This window comes from Natrix helvetica, assembly GCF_964273705.1.
Source record: "Natrix helvetica genome assembly, chromosome: 7".
Classification (NCBI taxonomy): domain Eukaryota; kingdom Metazoa; phylum Chordata; class Lepidosauria; order Squamata; family Natricidae; genus Natrix; species Natrix helvetica.
In genome coordinates, this window is record NC_138558.1 from 11367617 (window position 1) to 11379778 (window position 12162).

The 12162-nt window shown below is 38.3% G+C and overlaps 1 protein-coding gene across 5 annotated transcripts in view; it reads right to left on the bottom strand.

Moving 5' to 3' along the window:
- LIN54 (lin-54 DREAM MuvB core complex component) overlaps positions 1-12162 on the bottom strand; it is a 37762-nt gene that overhangs the window by 25048 nt on the left and 552 nt on the right. For 3 of the 5 annotated variants that reach the window (XM_081959209.1, XM_081959205.1, XM_081959208.1), the window contains exon 2: positions 488-565. The gene's annotated coding sequence lies outside the window, so the exon portion shown is untranslated. Of the gene's footprint in view, positions 1-487; positions 566-6934; positions 7796-12162 lie in introns of those variants that run through there. The other 2 variants (XM_081959207.1, XM_081959206.1) reach the window with 2 other exon arrangements.

Sequence of the window (12162 nt, forward strand, 5' to 3'; positions counted from 1 at the left end):
ATTTGCTTTAAAATAACCTCCTTTGTTAACAACGTAAGCTTTCATTATACCAAAACACTGGGCTGGCAGGATTTCTGTTGGAAATGACAGAAATGCAGGGACAGGTTATCCCATCCTTTTTCAACAGCGAACTCTGAAAGCAACTCCTGCGCACGACAATATTTATAGATTTATTTAAAACCTCCCAGTGGCACCGGCGCTGCATGAAGAGACTTGGGTTGGGGCAAGAAGGGGCCCCCATGGCTAGCCAAAAGAGGCTCTATAACTCTATTTCTACAAAACAAATACGTATTACAGTATGATTGTTATCCAGCTTTACAGAAGCAAAGCATGGTAAAGAGTGTTGGGAATTCATAATTAAACTCAATATTATGATGAAAGTGGAGAGGGTACAAAATGCTTGACATGTTGACATGATCTCTAGATCGGACATTGGTGCTACGCCGCAGGGACACTGATTTTGCGAAATAGGAATATTTCGAATTACCTGAATTTCTTTTAAATTCCTGCTGCTTCACATCGGTGCACCTCCAAAAACATCATCGCGCAGCACCATGTGCTGAAGCTGGAAGAGAGAATGATGATCTTTGTTATTTTCAGATCCATCCTAAATTGAGGAAATGCTACACCGTCGGGATGTTTTCCTTCACCTTTGATCCTTTTTTGGGGGGTCAAGGCCAATTATAGATACACAATGTTGACATCCTCTCACGGTGCCTAAAGGCAGGGGCCTGAATAGGGAACAAAAGGCTTCAGAAGATCCTGGCAAGATTGAGGGGCTTTAGGTTGTAGGGTCTTCTGGATTTGGACCTTTGGTGCTCTCAGGGGAGGTTGCATTGCCCTAAGCCAGGGGCGTCCAAACTTGGGAACTTTAAGACTTGTGGACTTCAACTCCCAGAATTCCCCAGCCAGCCATGCTGGCTGGGGAATTCTGGGAGTTGAAGTCCACAAGTCTTAAAGTTCCCAAGTTTGGACACCCCTGCCCTAAGCAAAGTGCAGTCTGGGGGTCCTTCTGGAGTCACAACTCCTGCTCCAGGTTCCAGTCATGGCTAGGAGGGCCGTTATACAGCTTTGTACTGTCACCAGATGTGCCCATTTCCCAATGGGCTACTGTAATGCGCTCTGCGTGGGGCTGCCTCTTCAAGAGAATCCAGAAACTTCAGCTGGTGCAGAATGCAGTTATGTCTACGGAAATTCTCAATCATCCAAGTCATGGTTATCCCAAAGGGACTTTATCCAAAAGGCAAAATGAATTTCTTGGGGATTTTGCTTCTTTGAAAACATTTCGCTGCTCGTCCACAAAGCTTCTTCAATTAGAAGCTAGAAGCAGTTTCAGTTAGAACTGTTTAGTTAGTTAGTTTAGTTAGTTTACTTTATTGTCATTGCACATGGTACAATGACATTAAATGCCGTCTTCAGTGTACATTACAATTCTAAAAATAGAAACACAAATATGCATCCTTTGCATTCTATATAACTGAAATTGAAAACCCGATATTGCACTATACCGTAGAATTCAATATGGTTATTGCCCTGGGAGAGAAGCTGTTTTTCAGCCTGTTTGTCCTTGTTTTATTGTCCTGTACCGTCTGCCAGACGGTAATAGTTTTAAAAAAAAGTGAGCGGGATGAGATGGATCTTTGGGAATATTCTGAACTTTCTTAAAGCAGAACTTCCTTCTCCCCCCCAAAGAGGGGAGAAGAAACTGAAGAAGCTTCCTGGGTGAGAAACAAAACATTTTCAGGAAAAGAAAAATAGGAGAGTACAGTAGAGTGAAAGGAAAGGAAAGGAAAAGATAAAAACCTGAGAAAGTCCAGTTGCCTTTTGGAAAAAGCATTTTTGAGACACTGGCAGTGATGTGTGCCCTAGGACTGCACATGCTATGCCTCTGATCCAGAGCTGAACTGGTTGCCAGTTTCCTTCTGGGTCCAATTCAATGTGCTGATTAAAGCCTACATGGCTTGGGGTCCCATTATTTGATGGATGTGTCTGCCTAGGAACATCTATCCATCATATTAGGGCCACAGGAGAGGCACGTTGAGGGTCCCTTCAGTCATGAAGTGTATCAGACAGGGCCTAGGAAGAAAGCTTTTTCTGCCACAGCCCCTGACCTACAAGGTGAGGCTCACCCCAACTTGTTTCAGGTGGCCAATAAAACATGGGTTGATCAATTAGCTTGGGGAGCCCATGAGAGTGTACAGGTACGACCACAATTGAGCCCAAAATTTTTGTTCTCAAGTGAATCACTTCAGCTGATACGTTAGTAAACTGGTTGTTAAGGGAATCTGGCTTCCCCATTGACTTCACTTATCAGAAGGTCACAAAAGGGGGATCACATGACCCTGGGACACAGCAACAGTCATAAGTATGAACCAGTTGCCAAGCATCTGAATTTTGATCTCACGATCATGGGGATGCCGCAAAGGTCATGCCTGTGAAAAACGGTCATAAGTCATATTTTTCAATGCCGTTGCAACTTTGAATGGTCACTAAACAAACTCTTGTAAGCTGAGGACTACCTGTAGAGCATGCTAGATGGCTCTATGATAGTTAATAGAAAGCACTCTCTGTATGTTTTGCCACCATTTTATTGTTTTATTTGTTATCTTTCAAAAAAAAAAATTCAAATTGTTTTAATGGGCTTCCCATATTTTTATTGTTATTATGTATGCGTTCCAGAGTACCGTATTTTTCGGAGTGTAAGACGCACCTTTTTCTCTCAAGAAAGAGGGTGAAAATCTGGGTGCATCTTATACACTGAATGCACATTTTTTTGCCTCCCGAAACCCCGTCCCCTTCACCAAAATGGCCATGCATAGCCTTTAGGAGGCTTCCAGAGTGCTCCTGGGGGCTGGGGAGGGCAGAAATGAGCAAAAACTGGCCCGTTTTTTGCTCAGTTTTGCCCCCCCCCCCTGCAGCACTCTATAAGCCTCCTAAAGGCTATGCATGCCCTTTTTTTTTTTGACAAAAAACGGGCACGGTTATATGAAAAATGGGCTGTTTTTTGCTCATTTGGGGGGGCTCCCCCCCCCCGAAGCACTCTACAAGCCTCCAAAAGGTTATTCGTTTTTTCGAAAAACAGGGCATTTTTGGGAGGTCTGCAGAGTGCAAAAACCTTTTTTTTAATTTGCCTCTTCAAAATCTTGGTGCGTCTTATACTTCAGTGTGTCTTATACTTTGAAAAATACGGCAACCGTATCAGATGGGTGGCCAGACAAATGTGATTAAATAAATAATAAATAAATTTTCTGGAAACCATTATAAAAATCTGGAGTTTTATTAGCTGGGTGATAGTCTGGTACTGAAACACTTTTAAAAAGCAAAGTTGTTCCCCATCTCTCCCCCCCCCCTCAAAAAATGCCACTAATTGGCAGTTGGGTGGCATACAAGTTCAATAAAGTATTAAATTACTATTAAGAGACTGCATTACTAATACAGATTCAGATATGAATCACAGCACTAGTTATTGCAAGAGTACTTCAAATACATTTTTCGCAGAGAAACGTATTTCATACAATGGTTAATGAGGTACCTGAGGAGCAAAATCAGGATCATAATTTTTCAAATGAAAATTATGACCCTGTAAAGATTTGGGAGCAGCTCATCCAAGCACCAATAACAGTTTATTGCCCACAGTAGTCAATTTACAATCAACCAGGATGGGGATGGGCAATTTTTCGATGGCTGCACATTTCAGCATCAAGATATAAGAACAGGAGTATAAGTACATGGGGCATAATGACTTTTTAAAGTGAACTTCTTTAGAGAGTTTCAGGATTTTCTTGTTTAAAAATTCTTAAGGTTTTTTTTTTAAATGCTGAGTGTTTATGATATCAAAATGGAGGAAATTATGCCATTAATTTCAGCAACTACGATCAGAGTTGGCCCTGAAACTACCACACACACACAAATAATAATAATCTGGGGGAAGGGGTTCAAGAGCTACATGCAAACAAACAGATAGTATATTTACATATTACATGAATCATTCCATAATTTGTTAAGCATAGAAGAAAAATGTGGCAGCTTGTTTTGTTTATAACGCCTTGGGTTTTCATAAATTCAAAAGCTGATGTGTATTTTTAACTGGATGTACCACTCACAAGTCTACTGTACTATTTTTTTTTATTGTAAAAATTATCCATCTTCTGAAAAACCCTCCTGTTTTTCAAAACCTGACTTCAGAATCTAAGTGGGAGAATGAAAAAAAAATTATAACAAGAGAACAGGTTGGTATTCTAATAGTTGGCTATGGTGGGTTCAAACGGATCTTTATTTTTAAAGAGTACTTATGTTTAGCATTGATTTTTGTAGAGTATATTATCATGGATTAGAACACACACTAGGAATTTTTGAGTTACAGGAAACACAACAATCTTGTATAATTGAGATGTGTGGTTATGTGTGTTGTATATATGAAAACAGTCAGTTGTAAGTCTACTTACTTTAACATCCATCAACATGGATGTTATTTTTTAACTAGATTTCATCAGAAAATATATTTTATACAGAAGCCTCTCTTTTCAGGCACCATTATCCTAGATATCAGACTACATGGACATTTAGTTCCTCAAAGTTAATTATAAATACCAAACAGACTATTCATATTAAATTCCCATGCATAATTAAAGGCTTATCTACAAAGTATTCTCATACATTAATGAAATACTAACAGTTTGGGTCACTGATTAAAAAGGTTCTTTATGACTCTGTATTATTTTATGACTAATAATTAAAACAGGCCACAGGACTAGTGGTTTAGTCATTCATAAAACAATGTGTATGACTTCAGCATTTTTTAAAACGACATTTTTTAAACTACAATAAGCTCACCAGCTATTCTATGTTTAATGAATGTTTTACATTTAGGGAACCTTATTTAACTTTGTTATAATAAATATTTGGATTTCAGATTTATAAGCCATGAAATCCAAGATTATAGGCAGGTTTTATTTAAATTTTCACTTGTCATTACTGGATGAGAATTATTTGTAAATAGTAGTATCACTAGACTTATATCACCTGCTCTTAGATAAAATTTGAATTTTCTGATGAATTCTTCTTTGGACTACTCAAATAACCAACATTTTTTCAACATAAACCTGAAGTGTTACTGTAAGTAAACTGACTGAACTTAGAATTTCTTGTAAAAAAAAAAACCTTAAGTAAAGAAATGGGATTCTTCAATTCTACATCCAATATTTGTAATGTTCCTGAATTATTTTTGATTCAGAAGAGAAAAATATGTAGTATGTTTTAGAGGAAATAGAAGTTAATACAATCAAAGATATTTCCTACACAAATCTTAACTGTTTTTTGTTTGCTGTTTTTTGTTTTGTTACTTAGCTGGGTATACATTCTGCTTGGAAAATATTCCCTTGAAAATATTCCTTTAGCTGCCAAGTCTATGGCACTGAATGAGACTTATGACCAATCCTCGTAGTTGTGACCATGTCAGCATCCCGAGTCACATTACTGTGATTCAGGTGCTTGGCAACGGGCTCACAATTACAATGGGCACAATATTCTGCGGTCATATGGTTGCCATTTGTGAACTTCACCGATGGCTTTTGACAAGCTGGTAAGAAGTTACAAATAACAATCATATGGTACTGTGCCTAACAATTTGATTCCCTTAATGATGGCAACCATAACAGCTGCAACTGCTGTCATAAGTTAGTGTGCTGATGCAACATTGCAATTTACAGGTGCATTGCTTGCATAGTTTTTGAAAATGTAAAAGTATTTTACTTAAGAATATAACACATATCAAAAGCAGGCAAGTAATCTGCAGATTATGTTGGTTTTCATTTTATAGCATACAATATAAAGATTACATAATGATCTAAATACAAACAGTTCTCCTATACTTCTGCCAATGTTTTTTTTTAAAGATAAATACTCCATCAAATACTGAAAGTACCTAGAATTCAAAACTAAGCAGTTTTTTCTACACTGGTTGAAATGCCTTATATTTGTGATTTATGTATTATTTAAAATGAGGCCTTTTAAATACAACTGTAGAAGAGGAAGATAGCAAAGAATCCCTTGGTTACATTATCAGGTATTTTGTTTCTAATATATCACTTGAATATATCACTTTCTAATTATTTTGGGGTATAAAATCATAACATTTAATCACATTATAAATTCTATAAAATAAAGCTGCTACAAAGTTCAAAGCGGTGGAAGAGCTACAGATCCATAGAAAAATGGTTCTACCCTGAAATAAAATAAACAACAATGGTGAGATTAATTGGCGGCACTTTAGAATTCAGCTGTTAAATACAAATGTTTTTTTCTTCCAGAGGCATTATGTGGAATAATTATCATTTGTCTACGGCATTTTTGCCAGGAATAGGACCTGTCTTAATTCACCATCCAAAGCCTATTAAAAAAAGAGGAGAAAACCCTATTTTTTCCTAATAACTTTTCTTTTTACTGATTGCTACGCTGAGCTGTGCTTTTCAAAAGTTAATGAGTTTTCTTTTTTTAAAAAAAAATATTTTATTTTATTTTACTTATGATAAATATGAACAGCCAAACACAGGTGGAAGCTTTCGCAAGTGCTAATTTACAAGAGGTGACTTTTGAAACACACCCATTCGTGTGGGAAAGAGAAGCCGGATGAAATTAGTTTTTTAAGACTCTTTTGTGTCCCGGGAGCAATTTTAAGGCACTCCTAATCCTTCGCTGAACCTGTACAGCAAAGGATGAAGAAGACTTTCCTAGGCAGCAAAGCCCCAGCCTGGATTCCTCCAGAAAAAAATGCCGCCGCCACCTCCCTCGCCCCGCGAGTCCTATCCTCCCAGCTGAGTAGCCGTGGCACAGCTGGACAGCTCTCGATCGCCCCCGCCCCCACCCCCGAGGGAAGAAAATTAGGCCCCGGGAGCTCCCGATCCCTTTCCCAGCGGCGCTTCCGGGGACGAAACACCTGCAATCCGAAGCAGGAGAAGCCCCTCGATCGGCTCCAGCCTCCGCGGCCGGCGCATCCGGGGCTGCCCAGACCTCTCGATGCGCCCTTCTCTCACCCTCTCCGGGAGGCAGCCGCGAGTCCTTCTAAGCTGGTCGGTGCCAGCTCCCGGGCGGGGAGGCGGCGTCCCGCCCCGAGGGTCTGTCCGGCTGCGGGGAGGGCGAGAGAGAGGCAGCTGGAGGGGCCGCTGGCAGCCAAGCGGGTCAGAGGAGCCTCTTCGGGCTGTTGAGCTGCCGCTTCTGGAATGTCAAGGGCCGGGATAGGATTTCGAAAGATCCGCCATTTTCACTTCGTCATCACCCTCGCAGCCCCAGCTCCGCAACAACCCCCGCCGGCCTCCTCGCCTCCGCCCCGGAGCCCGCCCAGGGAAGCCCTCCCACCGCCAGGAAAGGAGGACCGGGAAACCATGCCCGCCCGGACCCCGATGGCCCTGCCCCGACGGCCAACGGAGCGGACCACCTGCGCCCCGAGACGAAGGCGCAGCCGGAGAGCGAGGAGGGGGATTCGCTCCGGACACGTCGCGCCCCCCGCCGGTGGATCGGGCTGCCTTCCAAGTCCCCGCGGCACCTTAACAGGCGGCCCTGCTTTGCGCCATTGAAAAAGCGGCGGATTTCGACGAGCAGAAGACGCAGCGGAGTAGTTCTCGCTCAGGGTCCAGATTCTCCGGTTAAAAATGGGACGGAGGAATATCGGTCGTTGAGATGAACAGAAGCTGAGCTTGAAAACGTTAGGTAGAAATGCAAGAGCAAAAGCGCAGCGTAGGTGATACAGTTCCAAACAACAACTGTGTACACCAAAGGTGCTTTTTGTTTTTGTTTTTAAGAGGCAAGTGGGCTTTCTGGTTTTTCTTTGAAGACGTTCCGCTTCTCATCCAAGAGGCTTCTTCAGTTCCGAATCTGAAGAAGCTCCTTGGATGAGAAGCGAAAAGTCTTCAAAGAAAAACCAGAAAGTCCACTTGCCTCTTGGGGAAAAAAATCACTTTTGGGACAACCATGACCTAGAAGACTGAAAATCTCCATAGGCAAACAACTGTGTACAGCAGGGGTGTCCAAATTTGGCAACTTTAAGACTTGTGGACTTCAACTCCCAGAATTCTCCAACCAGCTGCTGGCTGGAGAATTCTGGGAGTTGAAGTCCACAAGTCTTAAAGTTGCCAATTTTGGACACCCCTGCTGTAGAACAGCTCAGAAAATGTTTACTTGGGTCACCTGCAAAATTCTCAAGAATGACACTCAAATCAGCAGAGCAAACTAAAGACAACAAAGAGTTATAGAGCTTGAGTGAACTAACATAATACATATTTACTCAGAAGTAAAGCTGGCAGATGTGAAATTGCAGAAAGAATTTGAGCCTTGGATTTCTTTGAGTGACAGGCAGGGCTTCTATAAGCCGCTAGCACACCTCTTAATAGTCAAATGAAAATAGCACTGTAGAATGACAAATGTTAAAGCCATGAATGTATTCAAGATATTCTGTAAATCACAATGAGAAAAATTGTAAAGCCAATGCTTTGTCACAAATAAGCACCGGCATAAATACTGGGCACACACTTTACATTAGCAACAAATCTGTGATTCTCAGTTGTTCCCAAATTACAACAATTCAACATCTGAGCAAATTTAAGTTTCTATGTGTTAGGTTCTCATCAACACAATCTTGCCAAGCCATTGGCCACAACAATCATATCACCAAAAACTTGAAAGAAATTTTTGAATATGTTAAGATTAATGTACAATTTTAGCAGTTATAAATTAATCTGAATACCATCGCCTATGCTACAATAAGGTAAAAGCCTGATTCCTTTTCCTACATTGGCACTAATTCAAAGGGAACAAAATAGGTCCTATCAGAAGAGAATATACTGGTATGTAGCTCTGGATTGAACTGTGGAGTTCTTGGTGCTCTCTGACCTTGGTTGTTTGCTTTGCTAACATTACTTGCTCATGCTATAGTTTGGTAATAAAAGTCCAATAACTAACTTCAGACAGTACCAAGGACTCCCCCCCCAAAAAAATCAAGCCATTTAATTTACATTTAAAACAATTATAGAACAGAAGCTCACAATGTATGGCCCAATGTTGTATGCCACCCCTGAAAAATTTGGGTTTAGCCTCCACATTCCACTCCATTGAATGGAAATAAAATTTTACTTTTACGTTGGTGTCACCAACTTTTTCATGTCTAGTCCCTGGCATGTCAGCGAAAGGAAAAGTGCAAATACTGAAAACTGAAAATAATTACACAGCCTTAGAAAAGATTAGATTCTTAATATGCAATTACTATTTGGCTCTAAGTACTCTGTAGATTTACCTCAACTTCCCAACATCATTTTCACTGTCAACATAGCAATAATTCATATTGACTTTCAAATATATTTTATATAGTCTTCCACTCATCCACAGTGAGTGTGCATGCTTTATATAAACCTATTTGTTCATTAGCTTATCTATTGTTTTCTGCGGAATGGATCATCATAGTTTCAGAAGATATTACTAACTCTATGGACCTGAAATGTACTTACCAAAAGTAGACAAAAAGACATCTATGATACGAACAAATTGAGGCTGCTTTAACAGCAAATAAAGTTTGTCTTTTTTTTTACACATTAGTATATAACTAGCGACAAATATAACGACAAATCTATCTACTCAACAAAACCAAAATCAAAGTTTAATTTTTTTCCATCACAAGCACAAAATGCAGAAGTGATATCCAAATGAAAAAGACACTTAAACATATTCTGCTCTTTGAATAAAGTAATCATTTAATCATTTCTGCTTTCTTTTCCTTGCTGTAGAAATAGTATGTATGTCTATTTCAGTGGTTCTCGACCTGTGGGTCAGGACCCCTTTGGGGGGGGGGTCGAACGACCCTTTCACAGGGGTTGCCTAAGGCCATTGGAAAACACATATTTTCAAAAAAATATGTAAAACATAAAATAATTTTATGGTTGGGGGTCACCACAACATGAGGAACTGTATTAAAGGGTCGTGGCATTAGGAAGGTTGAGACCCACTGGTCTATTTGCATCTATTCATCTTATCTAGCAAGTCTTTGATTTCCTTTTTCACTCCTTTACTGCACTGGCATTAGGTGGCTGACCTCCTCTCCCCCACACAACCCAAAGGAAAATGACAGGCCAGATATCCCTACAGTATGCATGCAAACAAAATTTTAAACTTTTTCTTTCCTTCCTCTTTTACATAAAATATTTTTAAAAAGGCAAAGACTTTCCCGACCAAGTTGTTATCATTTTCACAGCCCTAGACATGTTATAGGGGTTTGTTTTAGAAGCTAAGTAAACAATTCTGTTTGGTTTCTTCCAGGAGTGATATCCAAATGAACAAAATCCAGGAGTGATATCCAAATGAAAAACTTACTTAATTAACCTCTTCAAATAAAATAATCAATTTAACCATTTCTGCTTTGTCTTCAGCTGTGAAAATAATATGTATGTCTATTTGCACCTAATCATTTTATCTAGCAAGTCGATTTCCCATTTCACTCCTTTTTGTGCACCTGACATAAAGGGTGGCTGATCGAAAATGATAGGACAGGTATCACTACTGTATGTATGCAAATAAAATTTATTTTAAACTTTATTACCCCCTTCTTCCTCTTTCACACACATATACACATACATACACAAACAAAAAAGCAAAAGCTTTCCCAACCAAGTTATTATCATTTTCACAGCCCTAGACATGTTAGGGGTTTATTTTGGAAGCTAGGTAAACATTCTTTTTTTTGGTAATATATTTTTATTATTTTTAAATTATACATTTATATTGTTTGTGAACAGAGTTGGTTCTGGGTATCATTCATGTTAACCCAATTCACAATAACAATATTAGTAATCTCTATCACATTTCTCAAATTTAAGTAATCCTTATTATATTATTCAAACATATATTTTCAAAAAAATGCCTAACTCATCTTCATCTCTACCTGAATCTATATCTTTAATTTTTCTATCTAAACATTTCTCTAATATATATATGAACAAATTTAACTATGTTTCATTTATATTGAGCCAATTCACAATAACAATATTAGTAATCTCTATCACATTTCTCAAATTTAAGTAATCTTTATTATATTATTCAAACATATATATTCACAAAATGCCTAACTCCTCATCTTTATCTCTACCTTCATTTATCTTTCTTGTTCTATCTAAACCTTTCTGTATTATACATTAATAAATTTAACTAAGTTTCATTTATATTGAGCCAATTGATGCTAATATTGCTAATAATCTCTATAAGAAGCTAGGTAAACATTTCTTTGTAATATATTTTAATTATTATTTTTAATTATACATTTATATTGTGTGCGAACAGAGTTGGTTCTGGGTATCACTGGTATTAATCCAATTCACAATAACAATATTAGTAATCTCTATCACATTTCTCAAATTTAAGTAATCTTTATTATATTATTCAAACATATATATTCACAAAATGCCTAGCTCCTCATCTTTATCTCTACCTTCATCTATCTTACTTGTTCTATCTAAACCTTTCTGTATTATACATGAATAAATTTAACTAAGTTTCATTTATATTGATCCAATTGATGCTAATATTGTTAATAATCTCTCTATCACATTTCTCAAATTTAAGTAATCATAATATCATTATATTATATAATATAATCCTTATTATATTATTCAAACATATATATTAAAAAAAATGCCTAACTCCTCCTCTTTATCTCTACCTTCCTCTCTATCTCTAATTGTTGTATCTAAACCTTTCTCTATTATACATGAACAAATTTAACTCTGTTTCACTTCTATTGATCCAATTGAGGCTAACATTGCTAATAATCTCTATAAGAAAGTAGGTAAACATTTTTGTAATGTTAATTATTTTTTAAAATTATACATTTATACTGTGTGTGAACTCATCTTTATCTCATGTTCATCTATATCTTTCTTAGAAATGTTTAGATATAGAAATCTGAACATTTCTCCATTATACATGAACACATTTAACTAAGTTTCATTTCTATCGATTGAGACTAACATCGCTGATAATGTCTCTAAGGAGGCAGGTAAACATCCTGTTAGGTTTCTTCCCTTTCCCAGCAGTGGCAAGACGGCCGCCCTCCCCTCCATCCACCCATTCCACAAAGCAACCCCGACGGTCAAGTTTAACCCGTCCATTCGCGATCGTCGCCCAAAG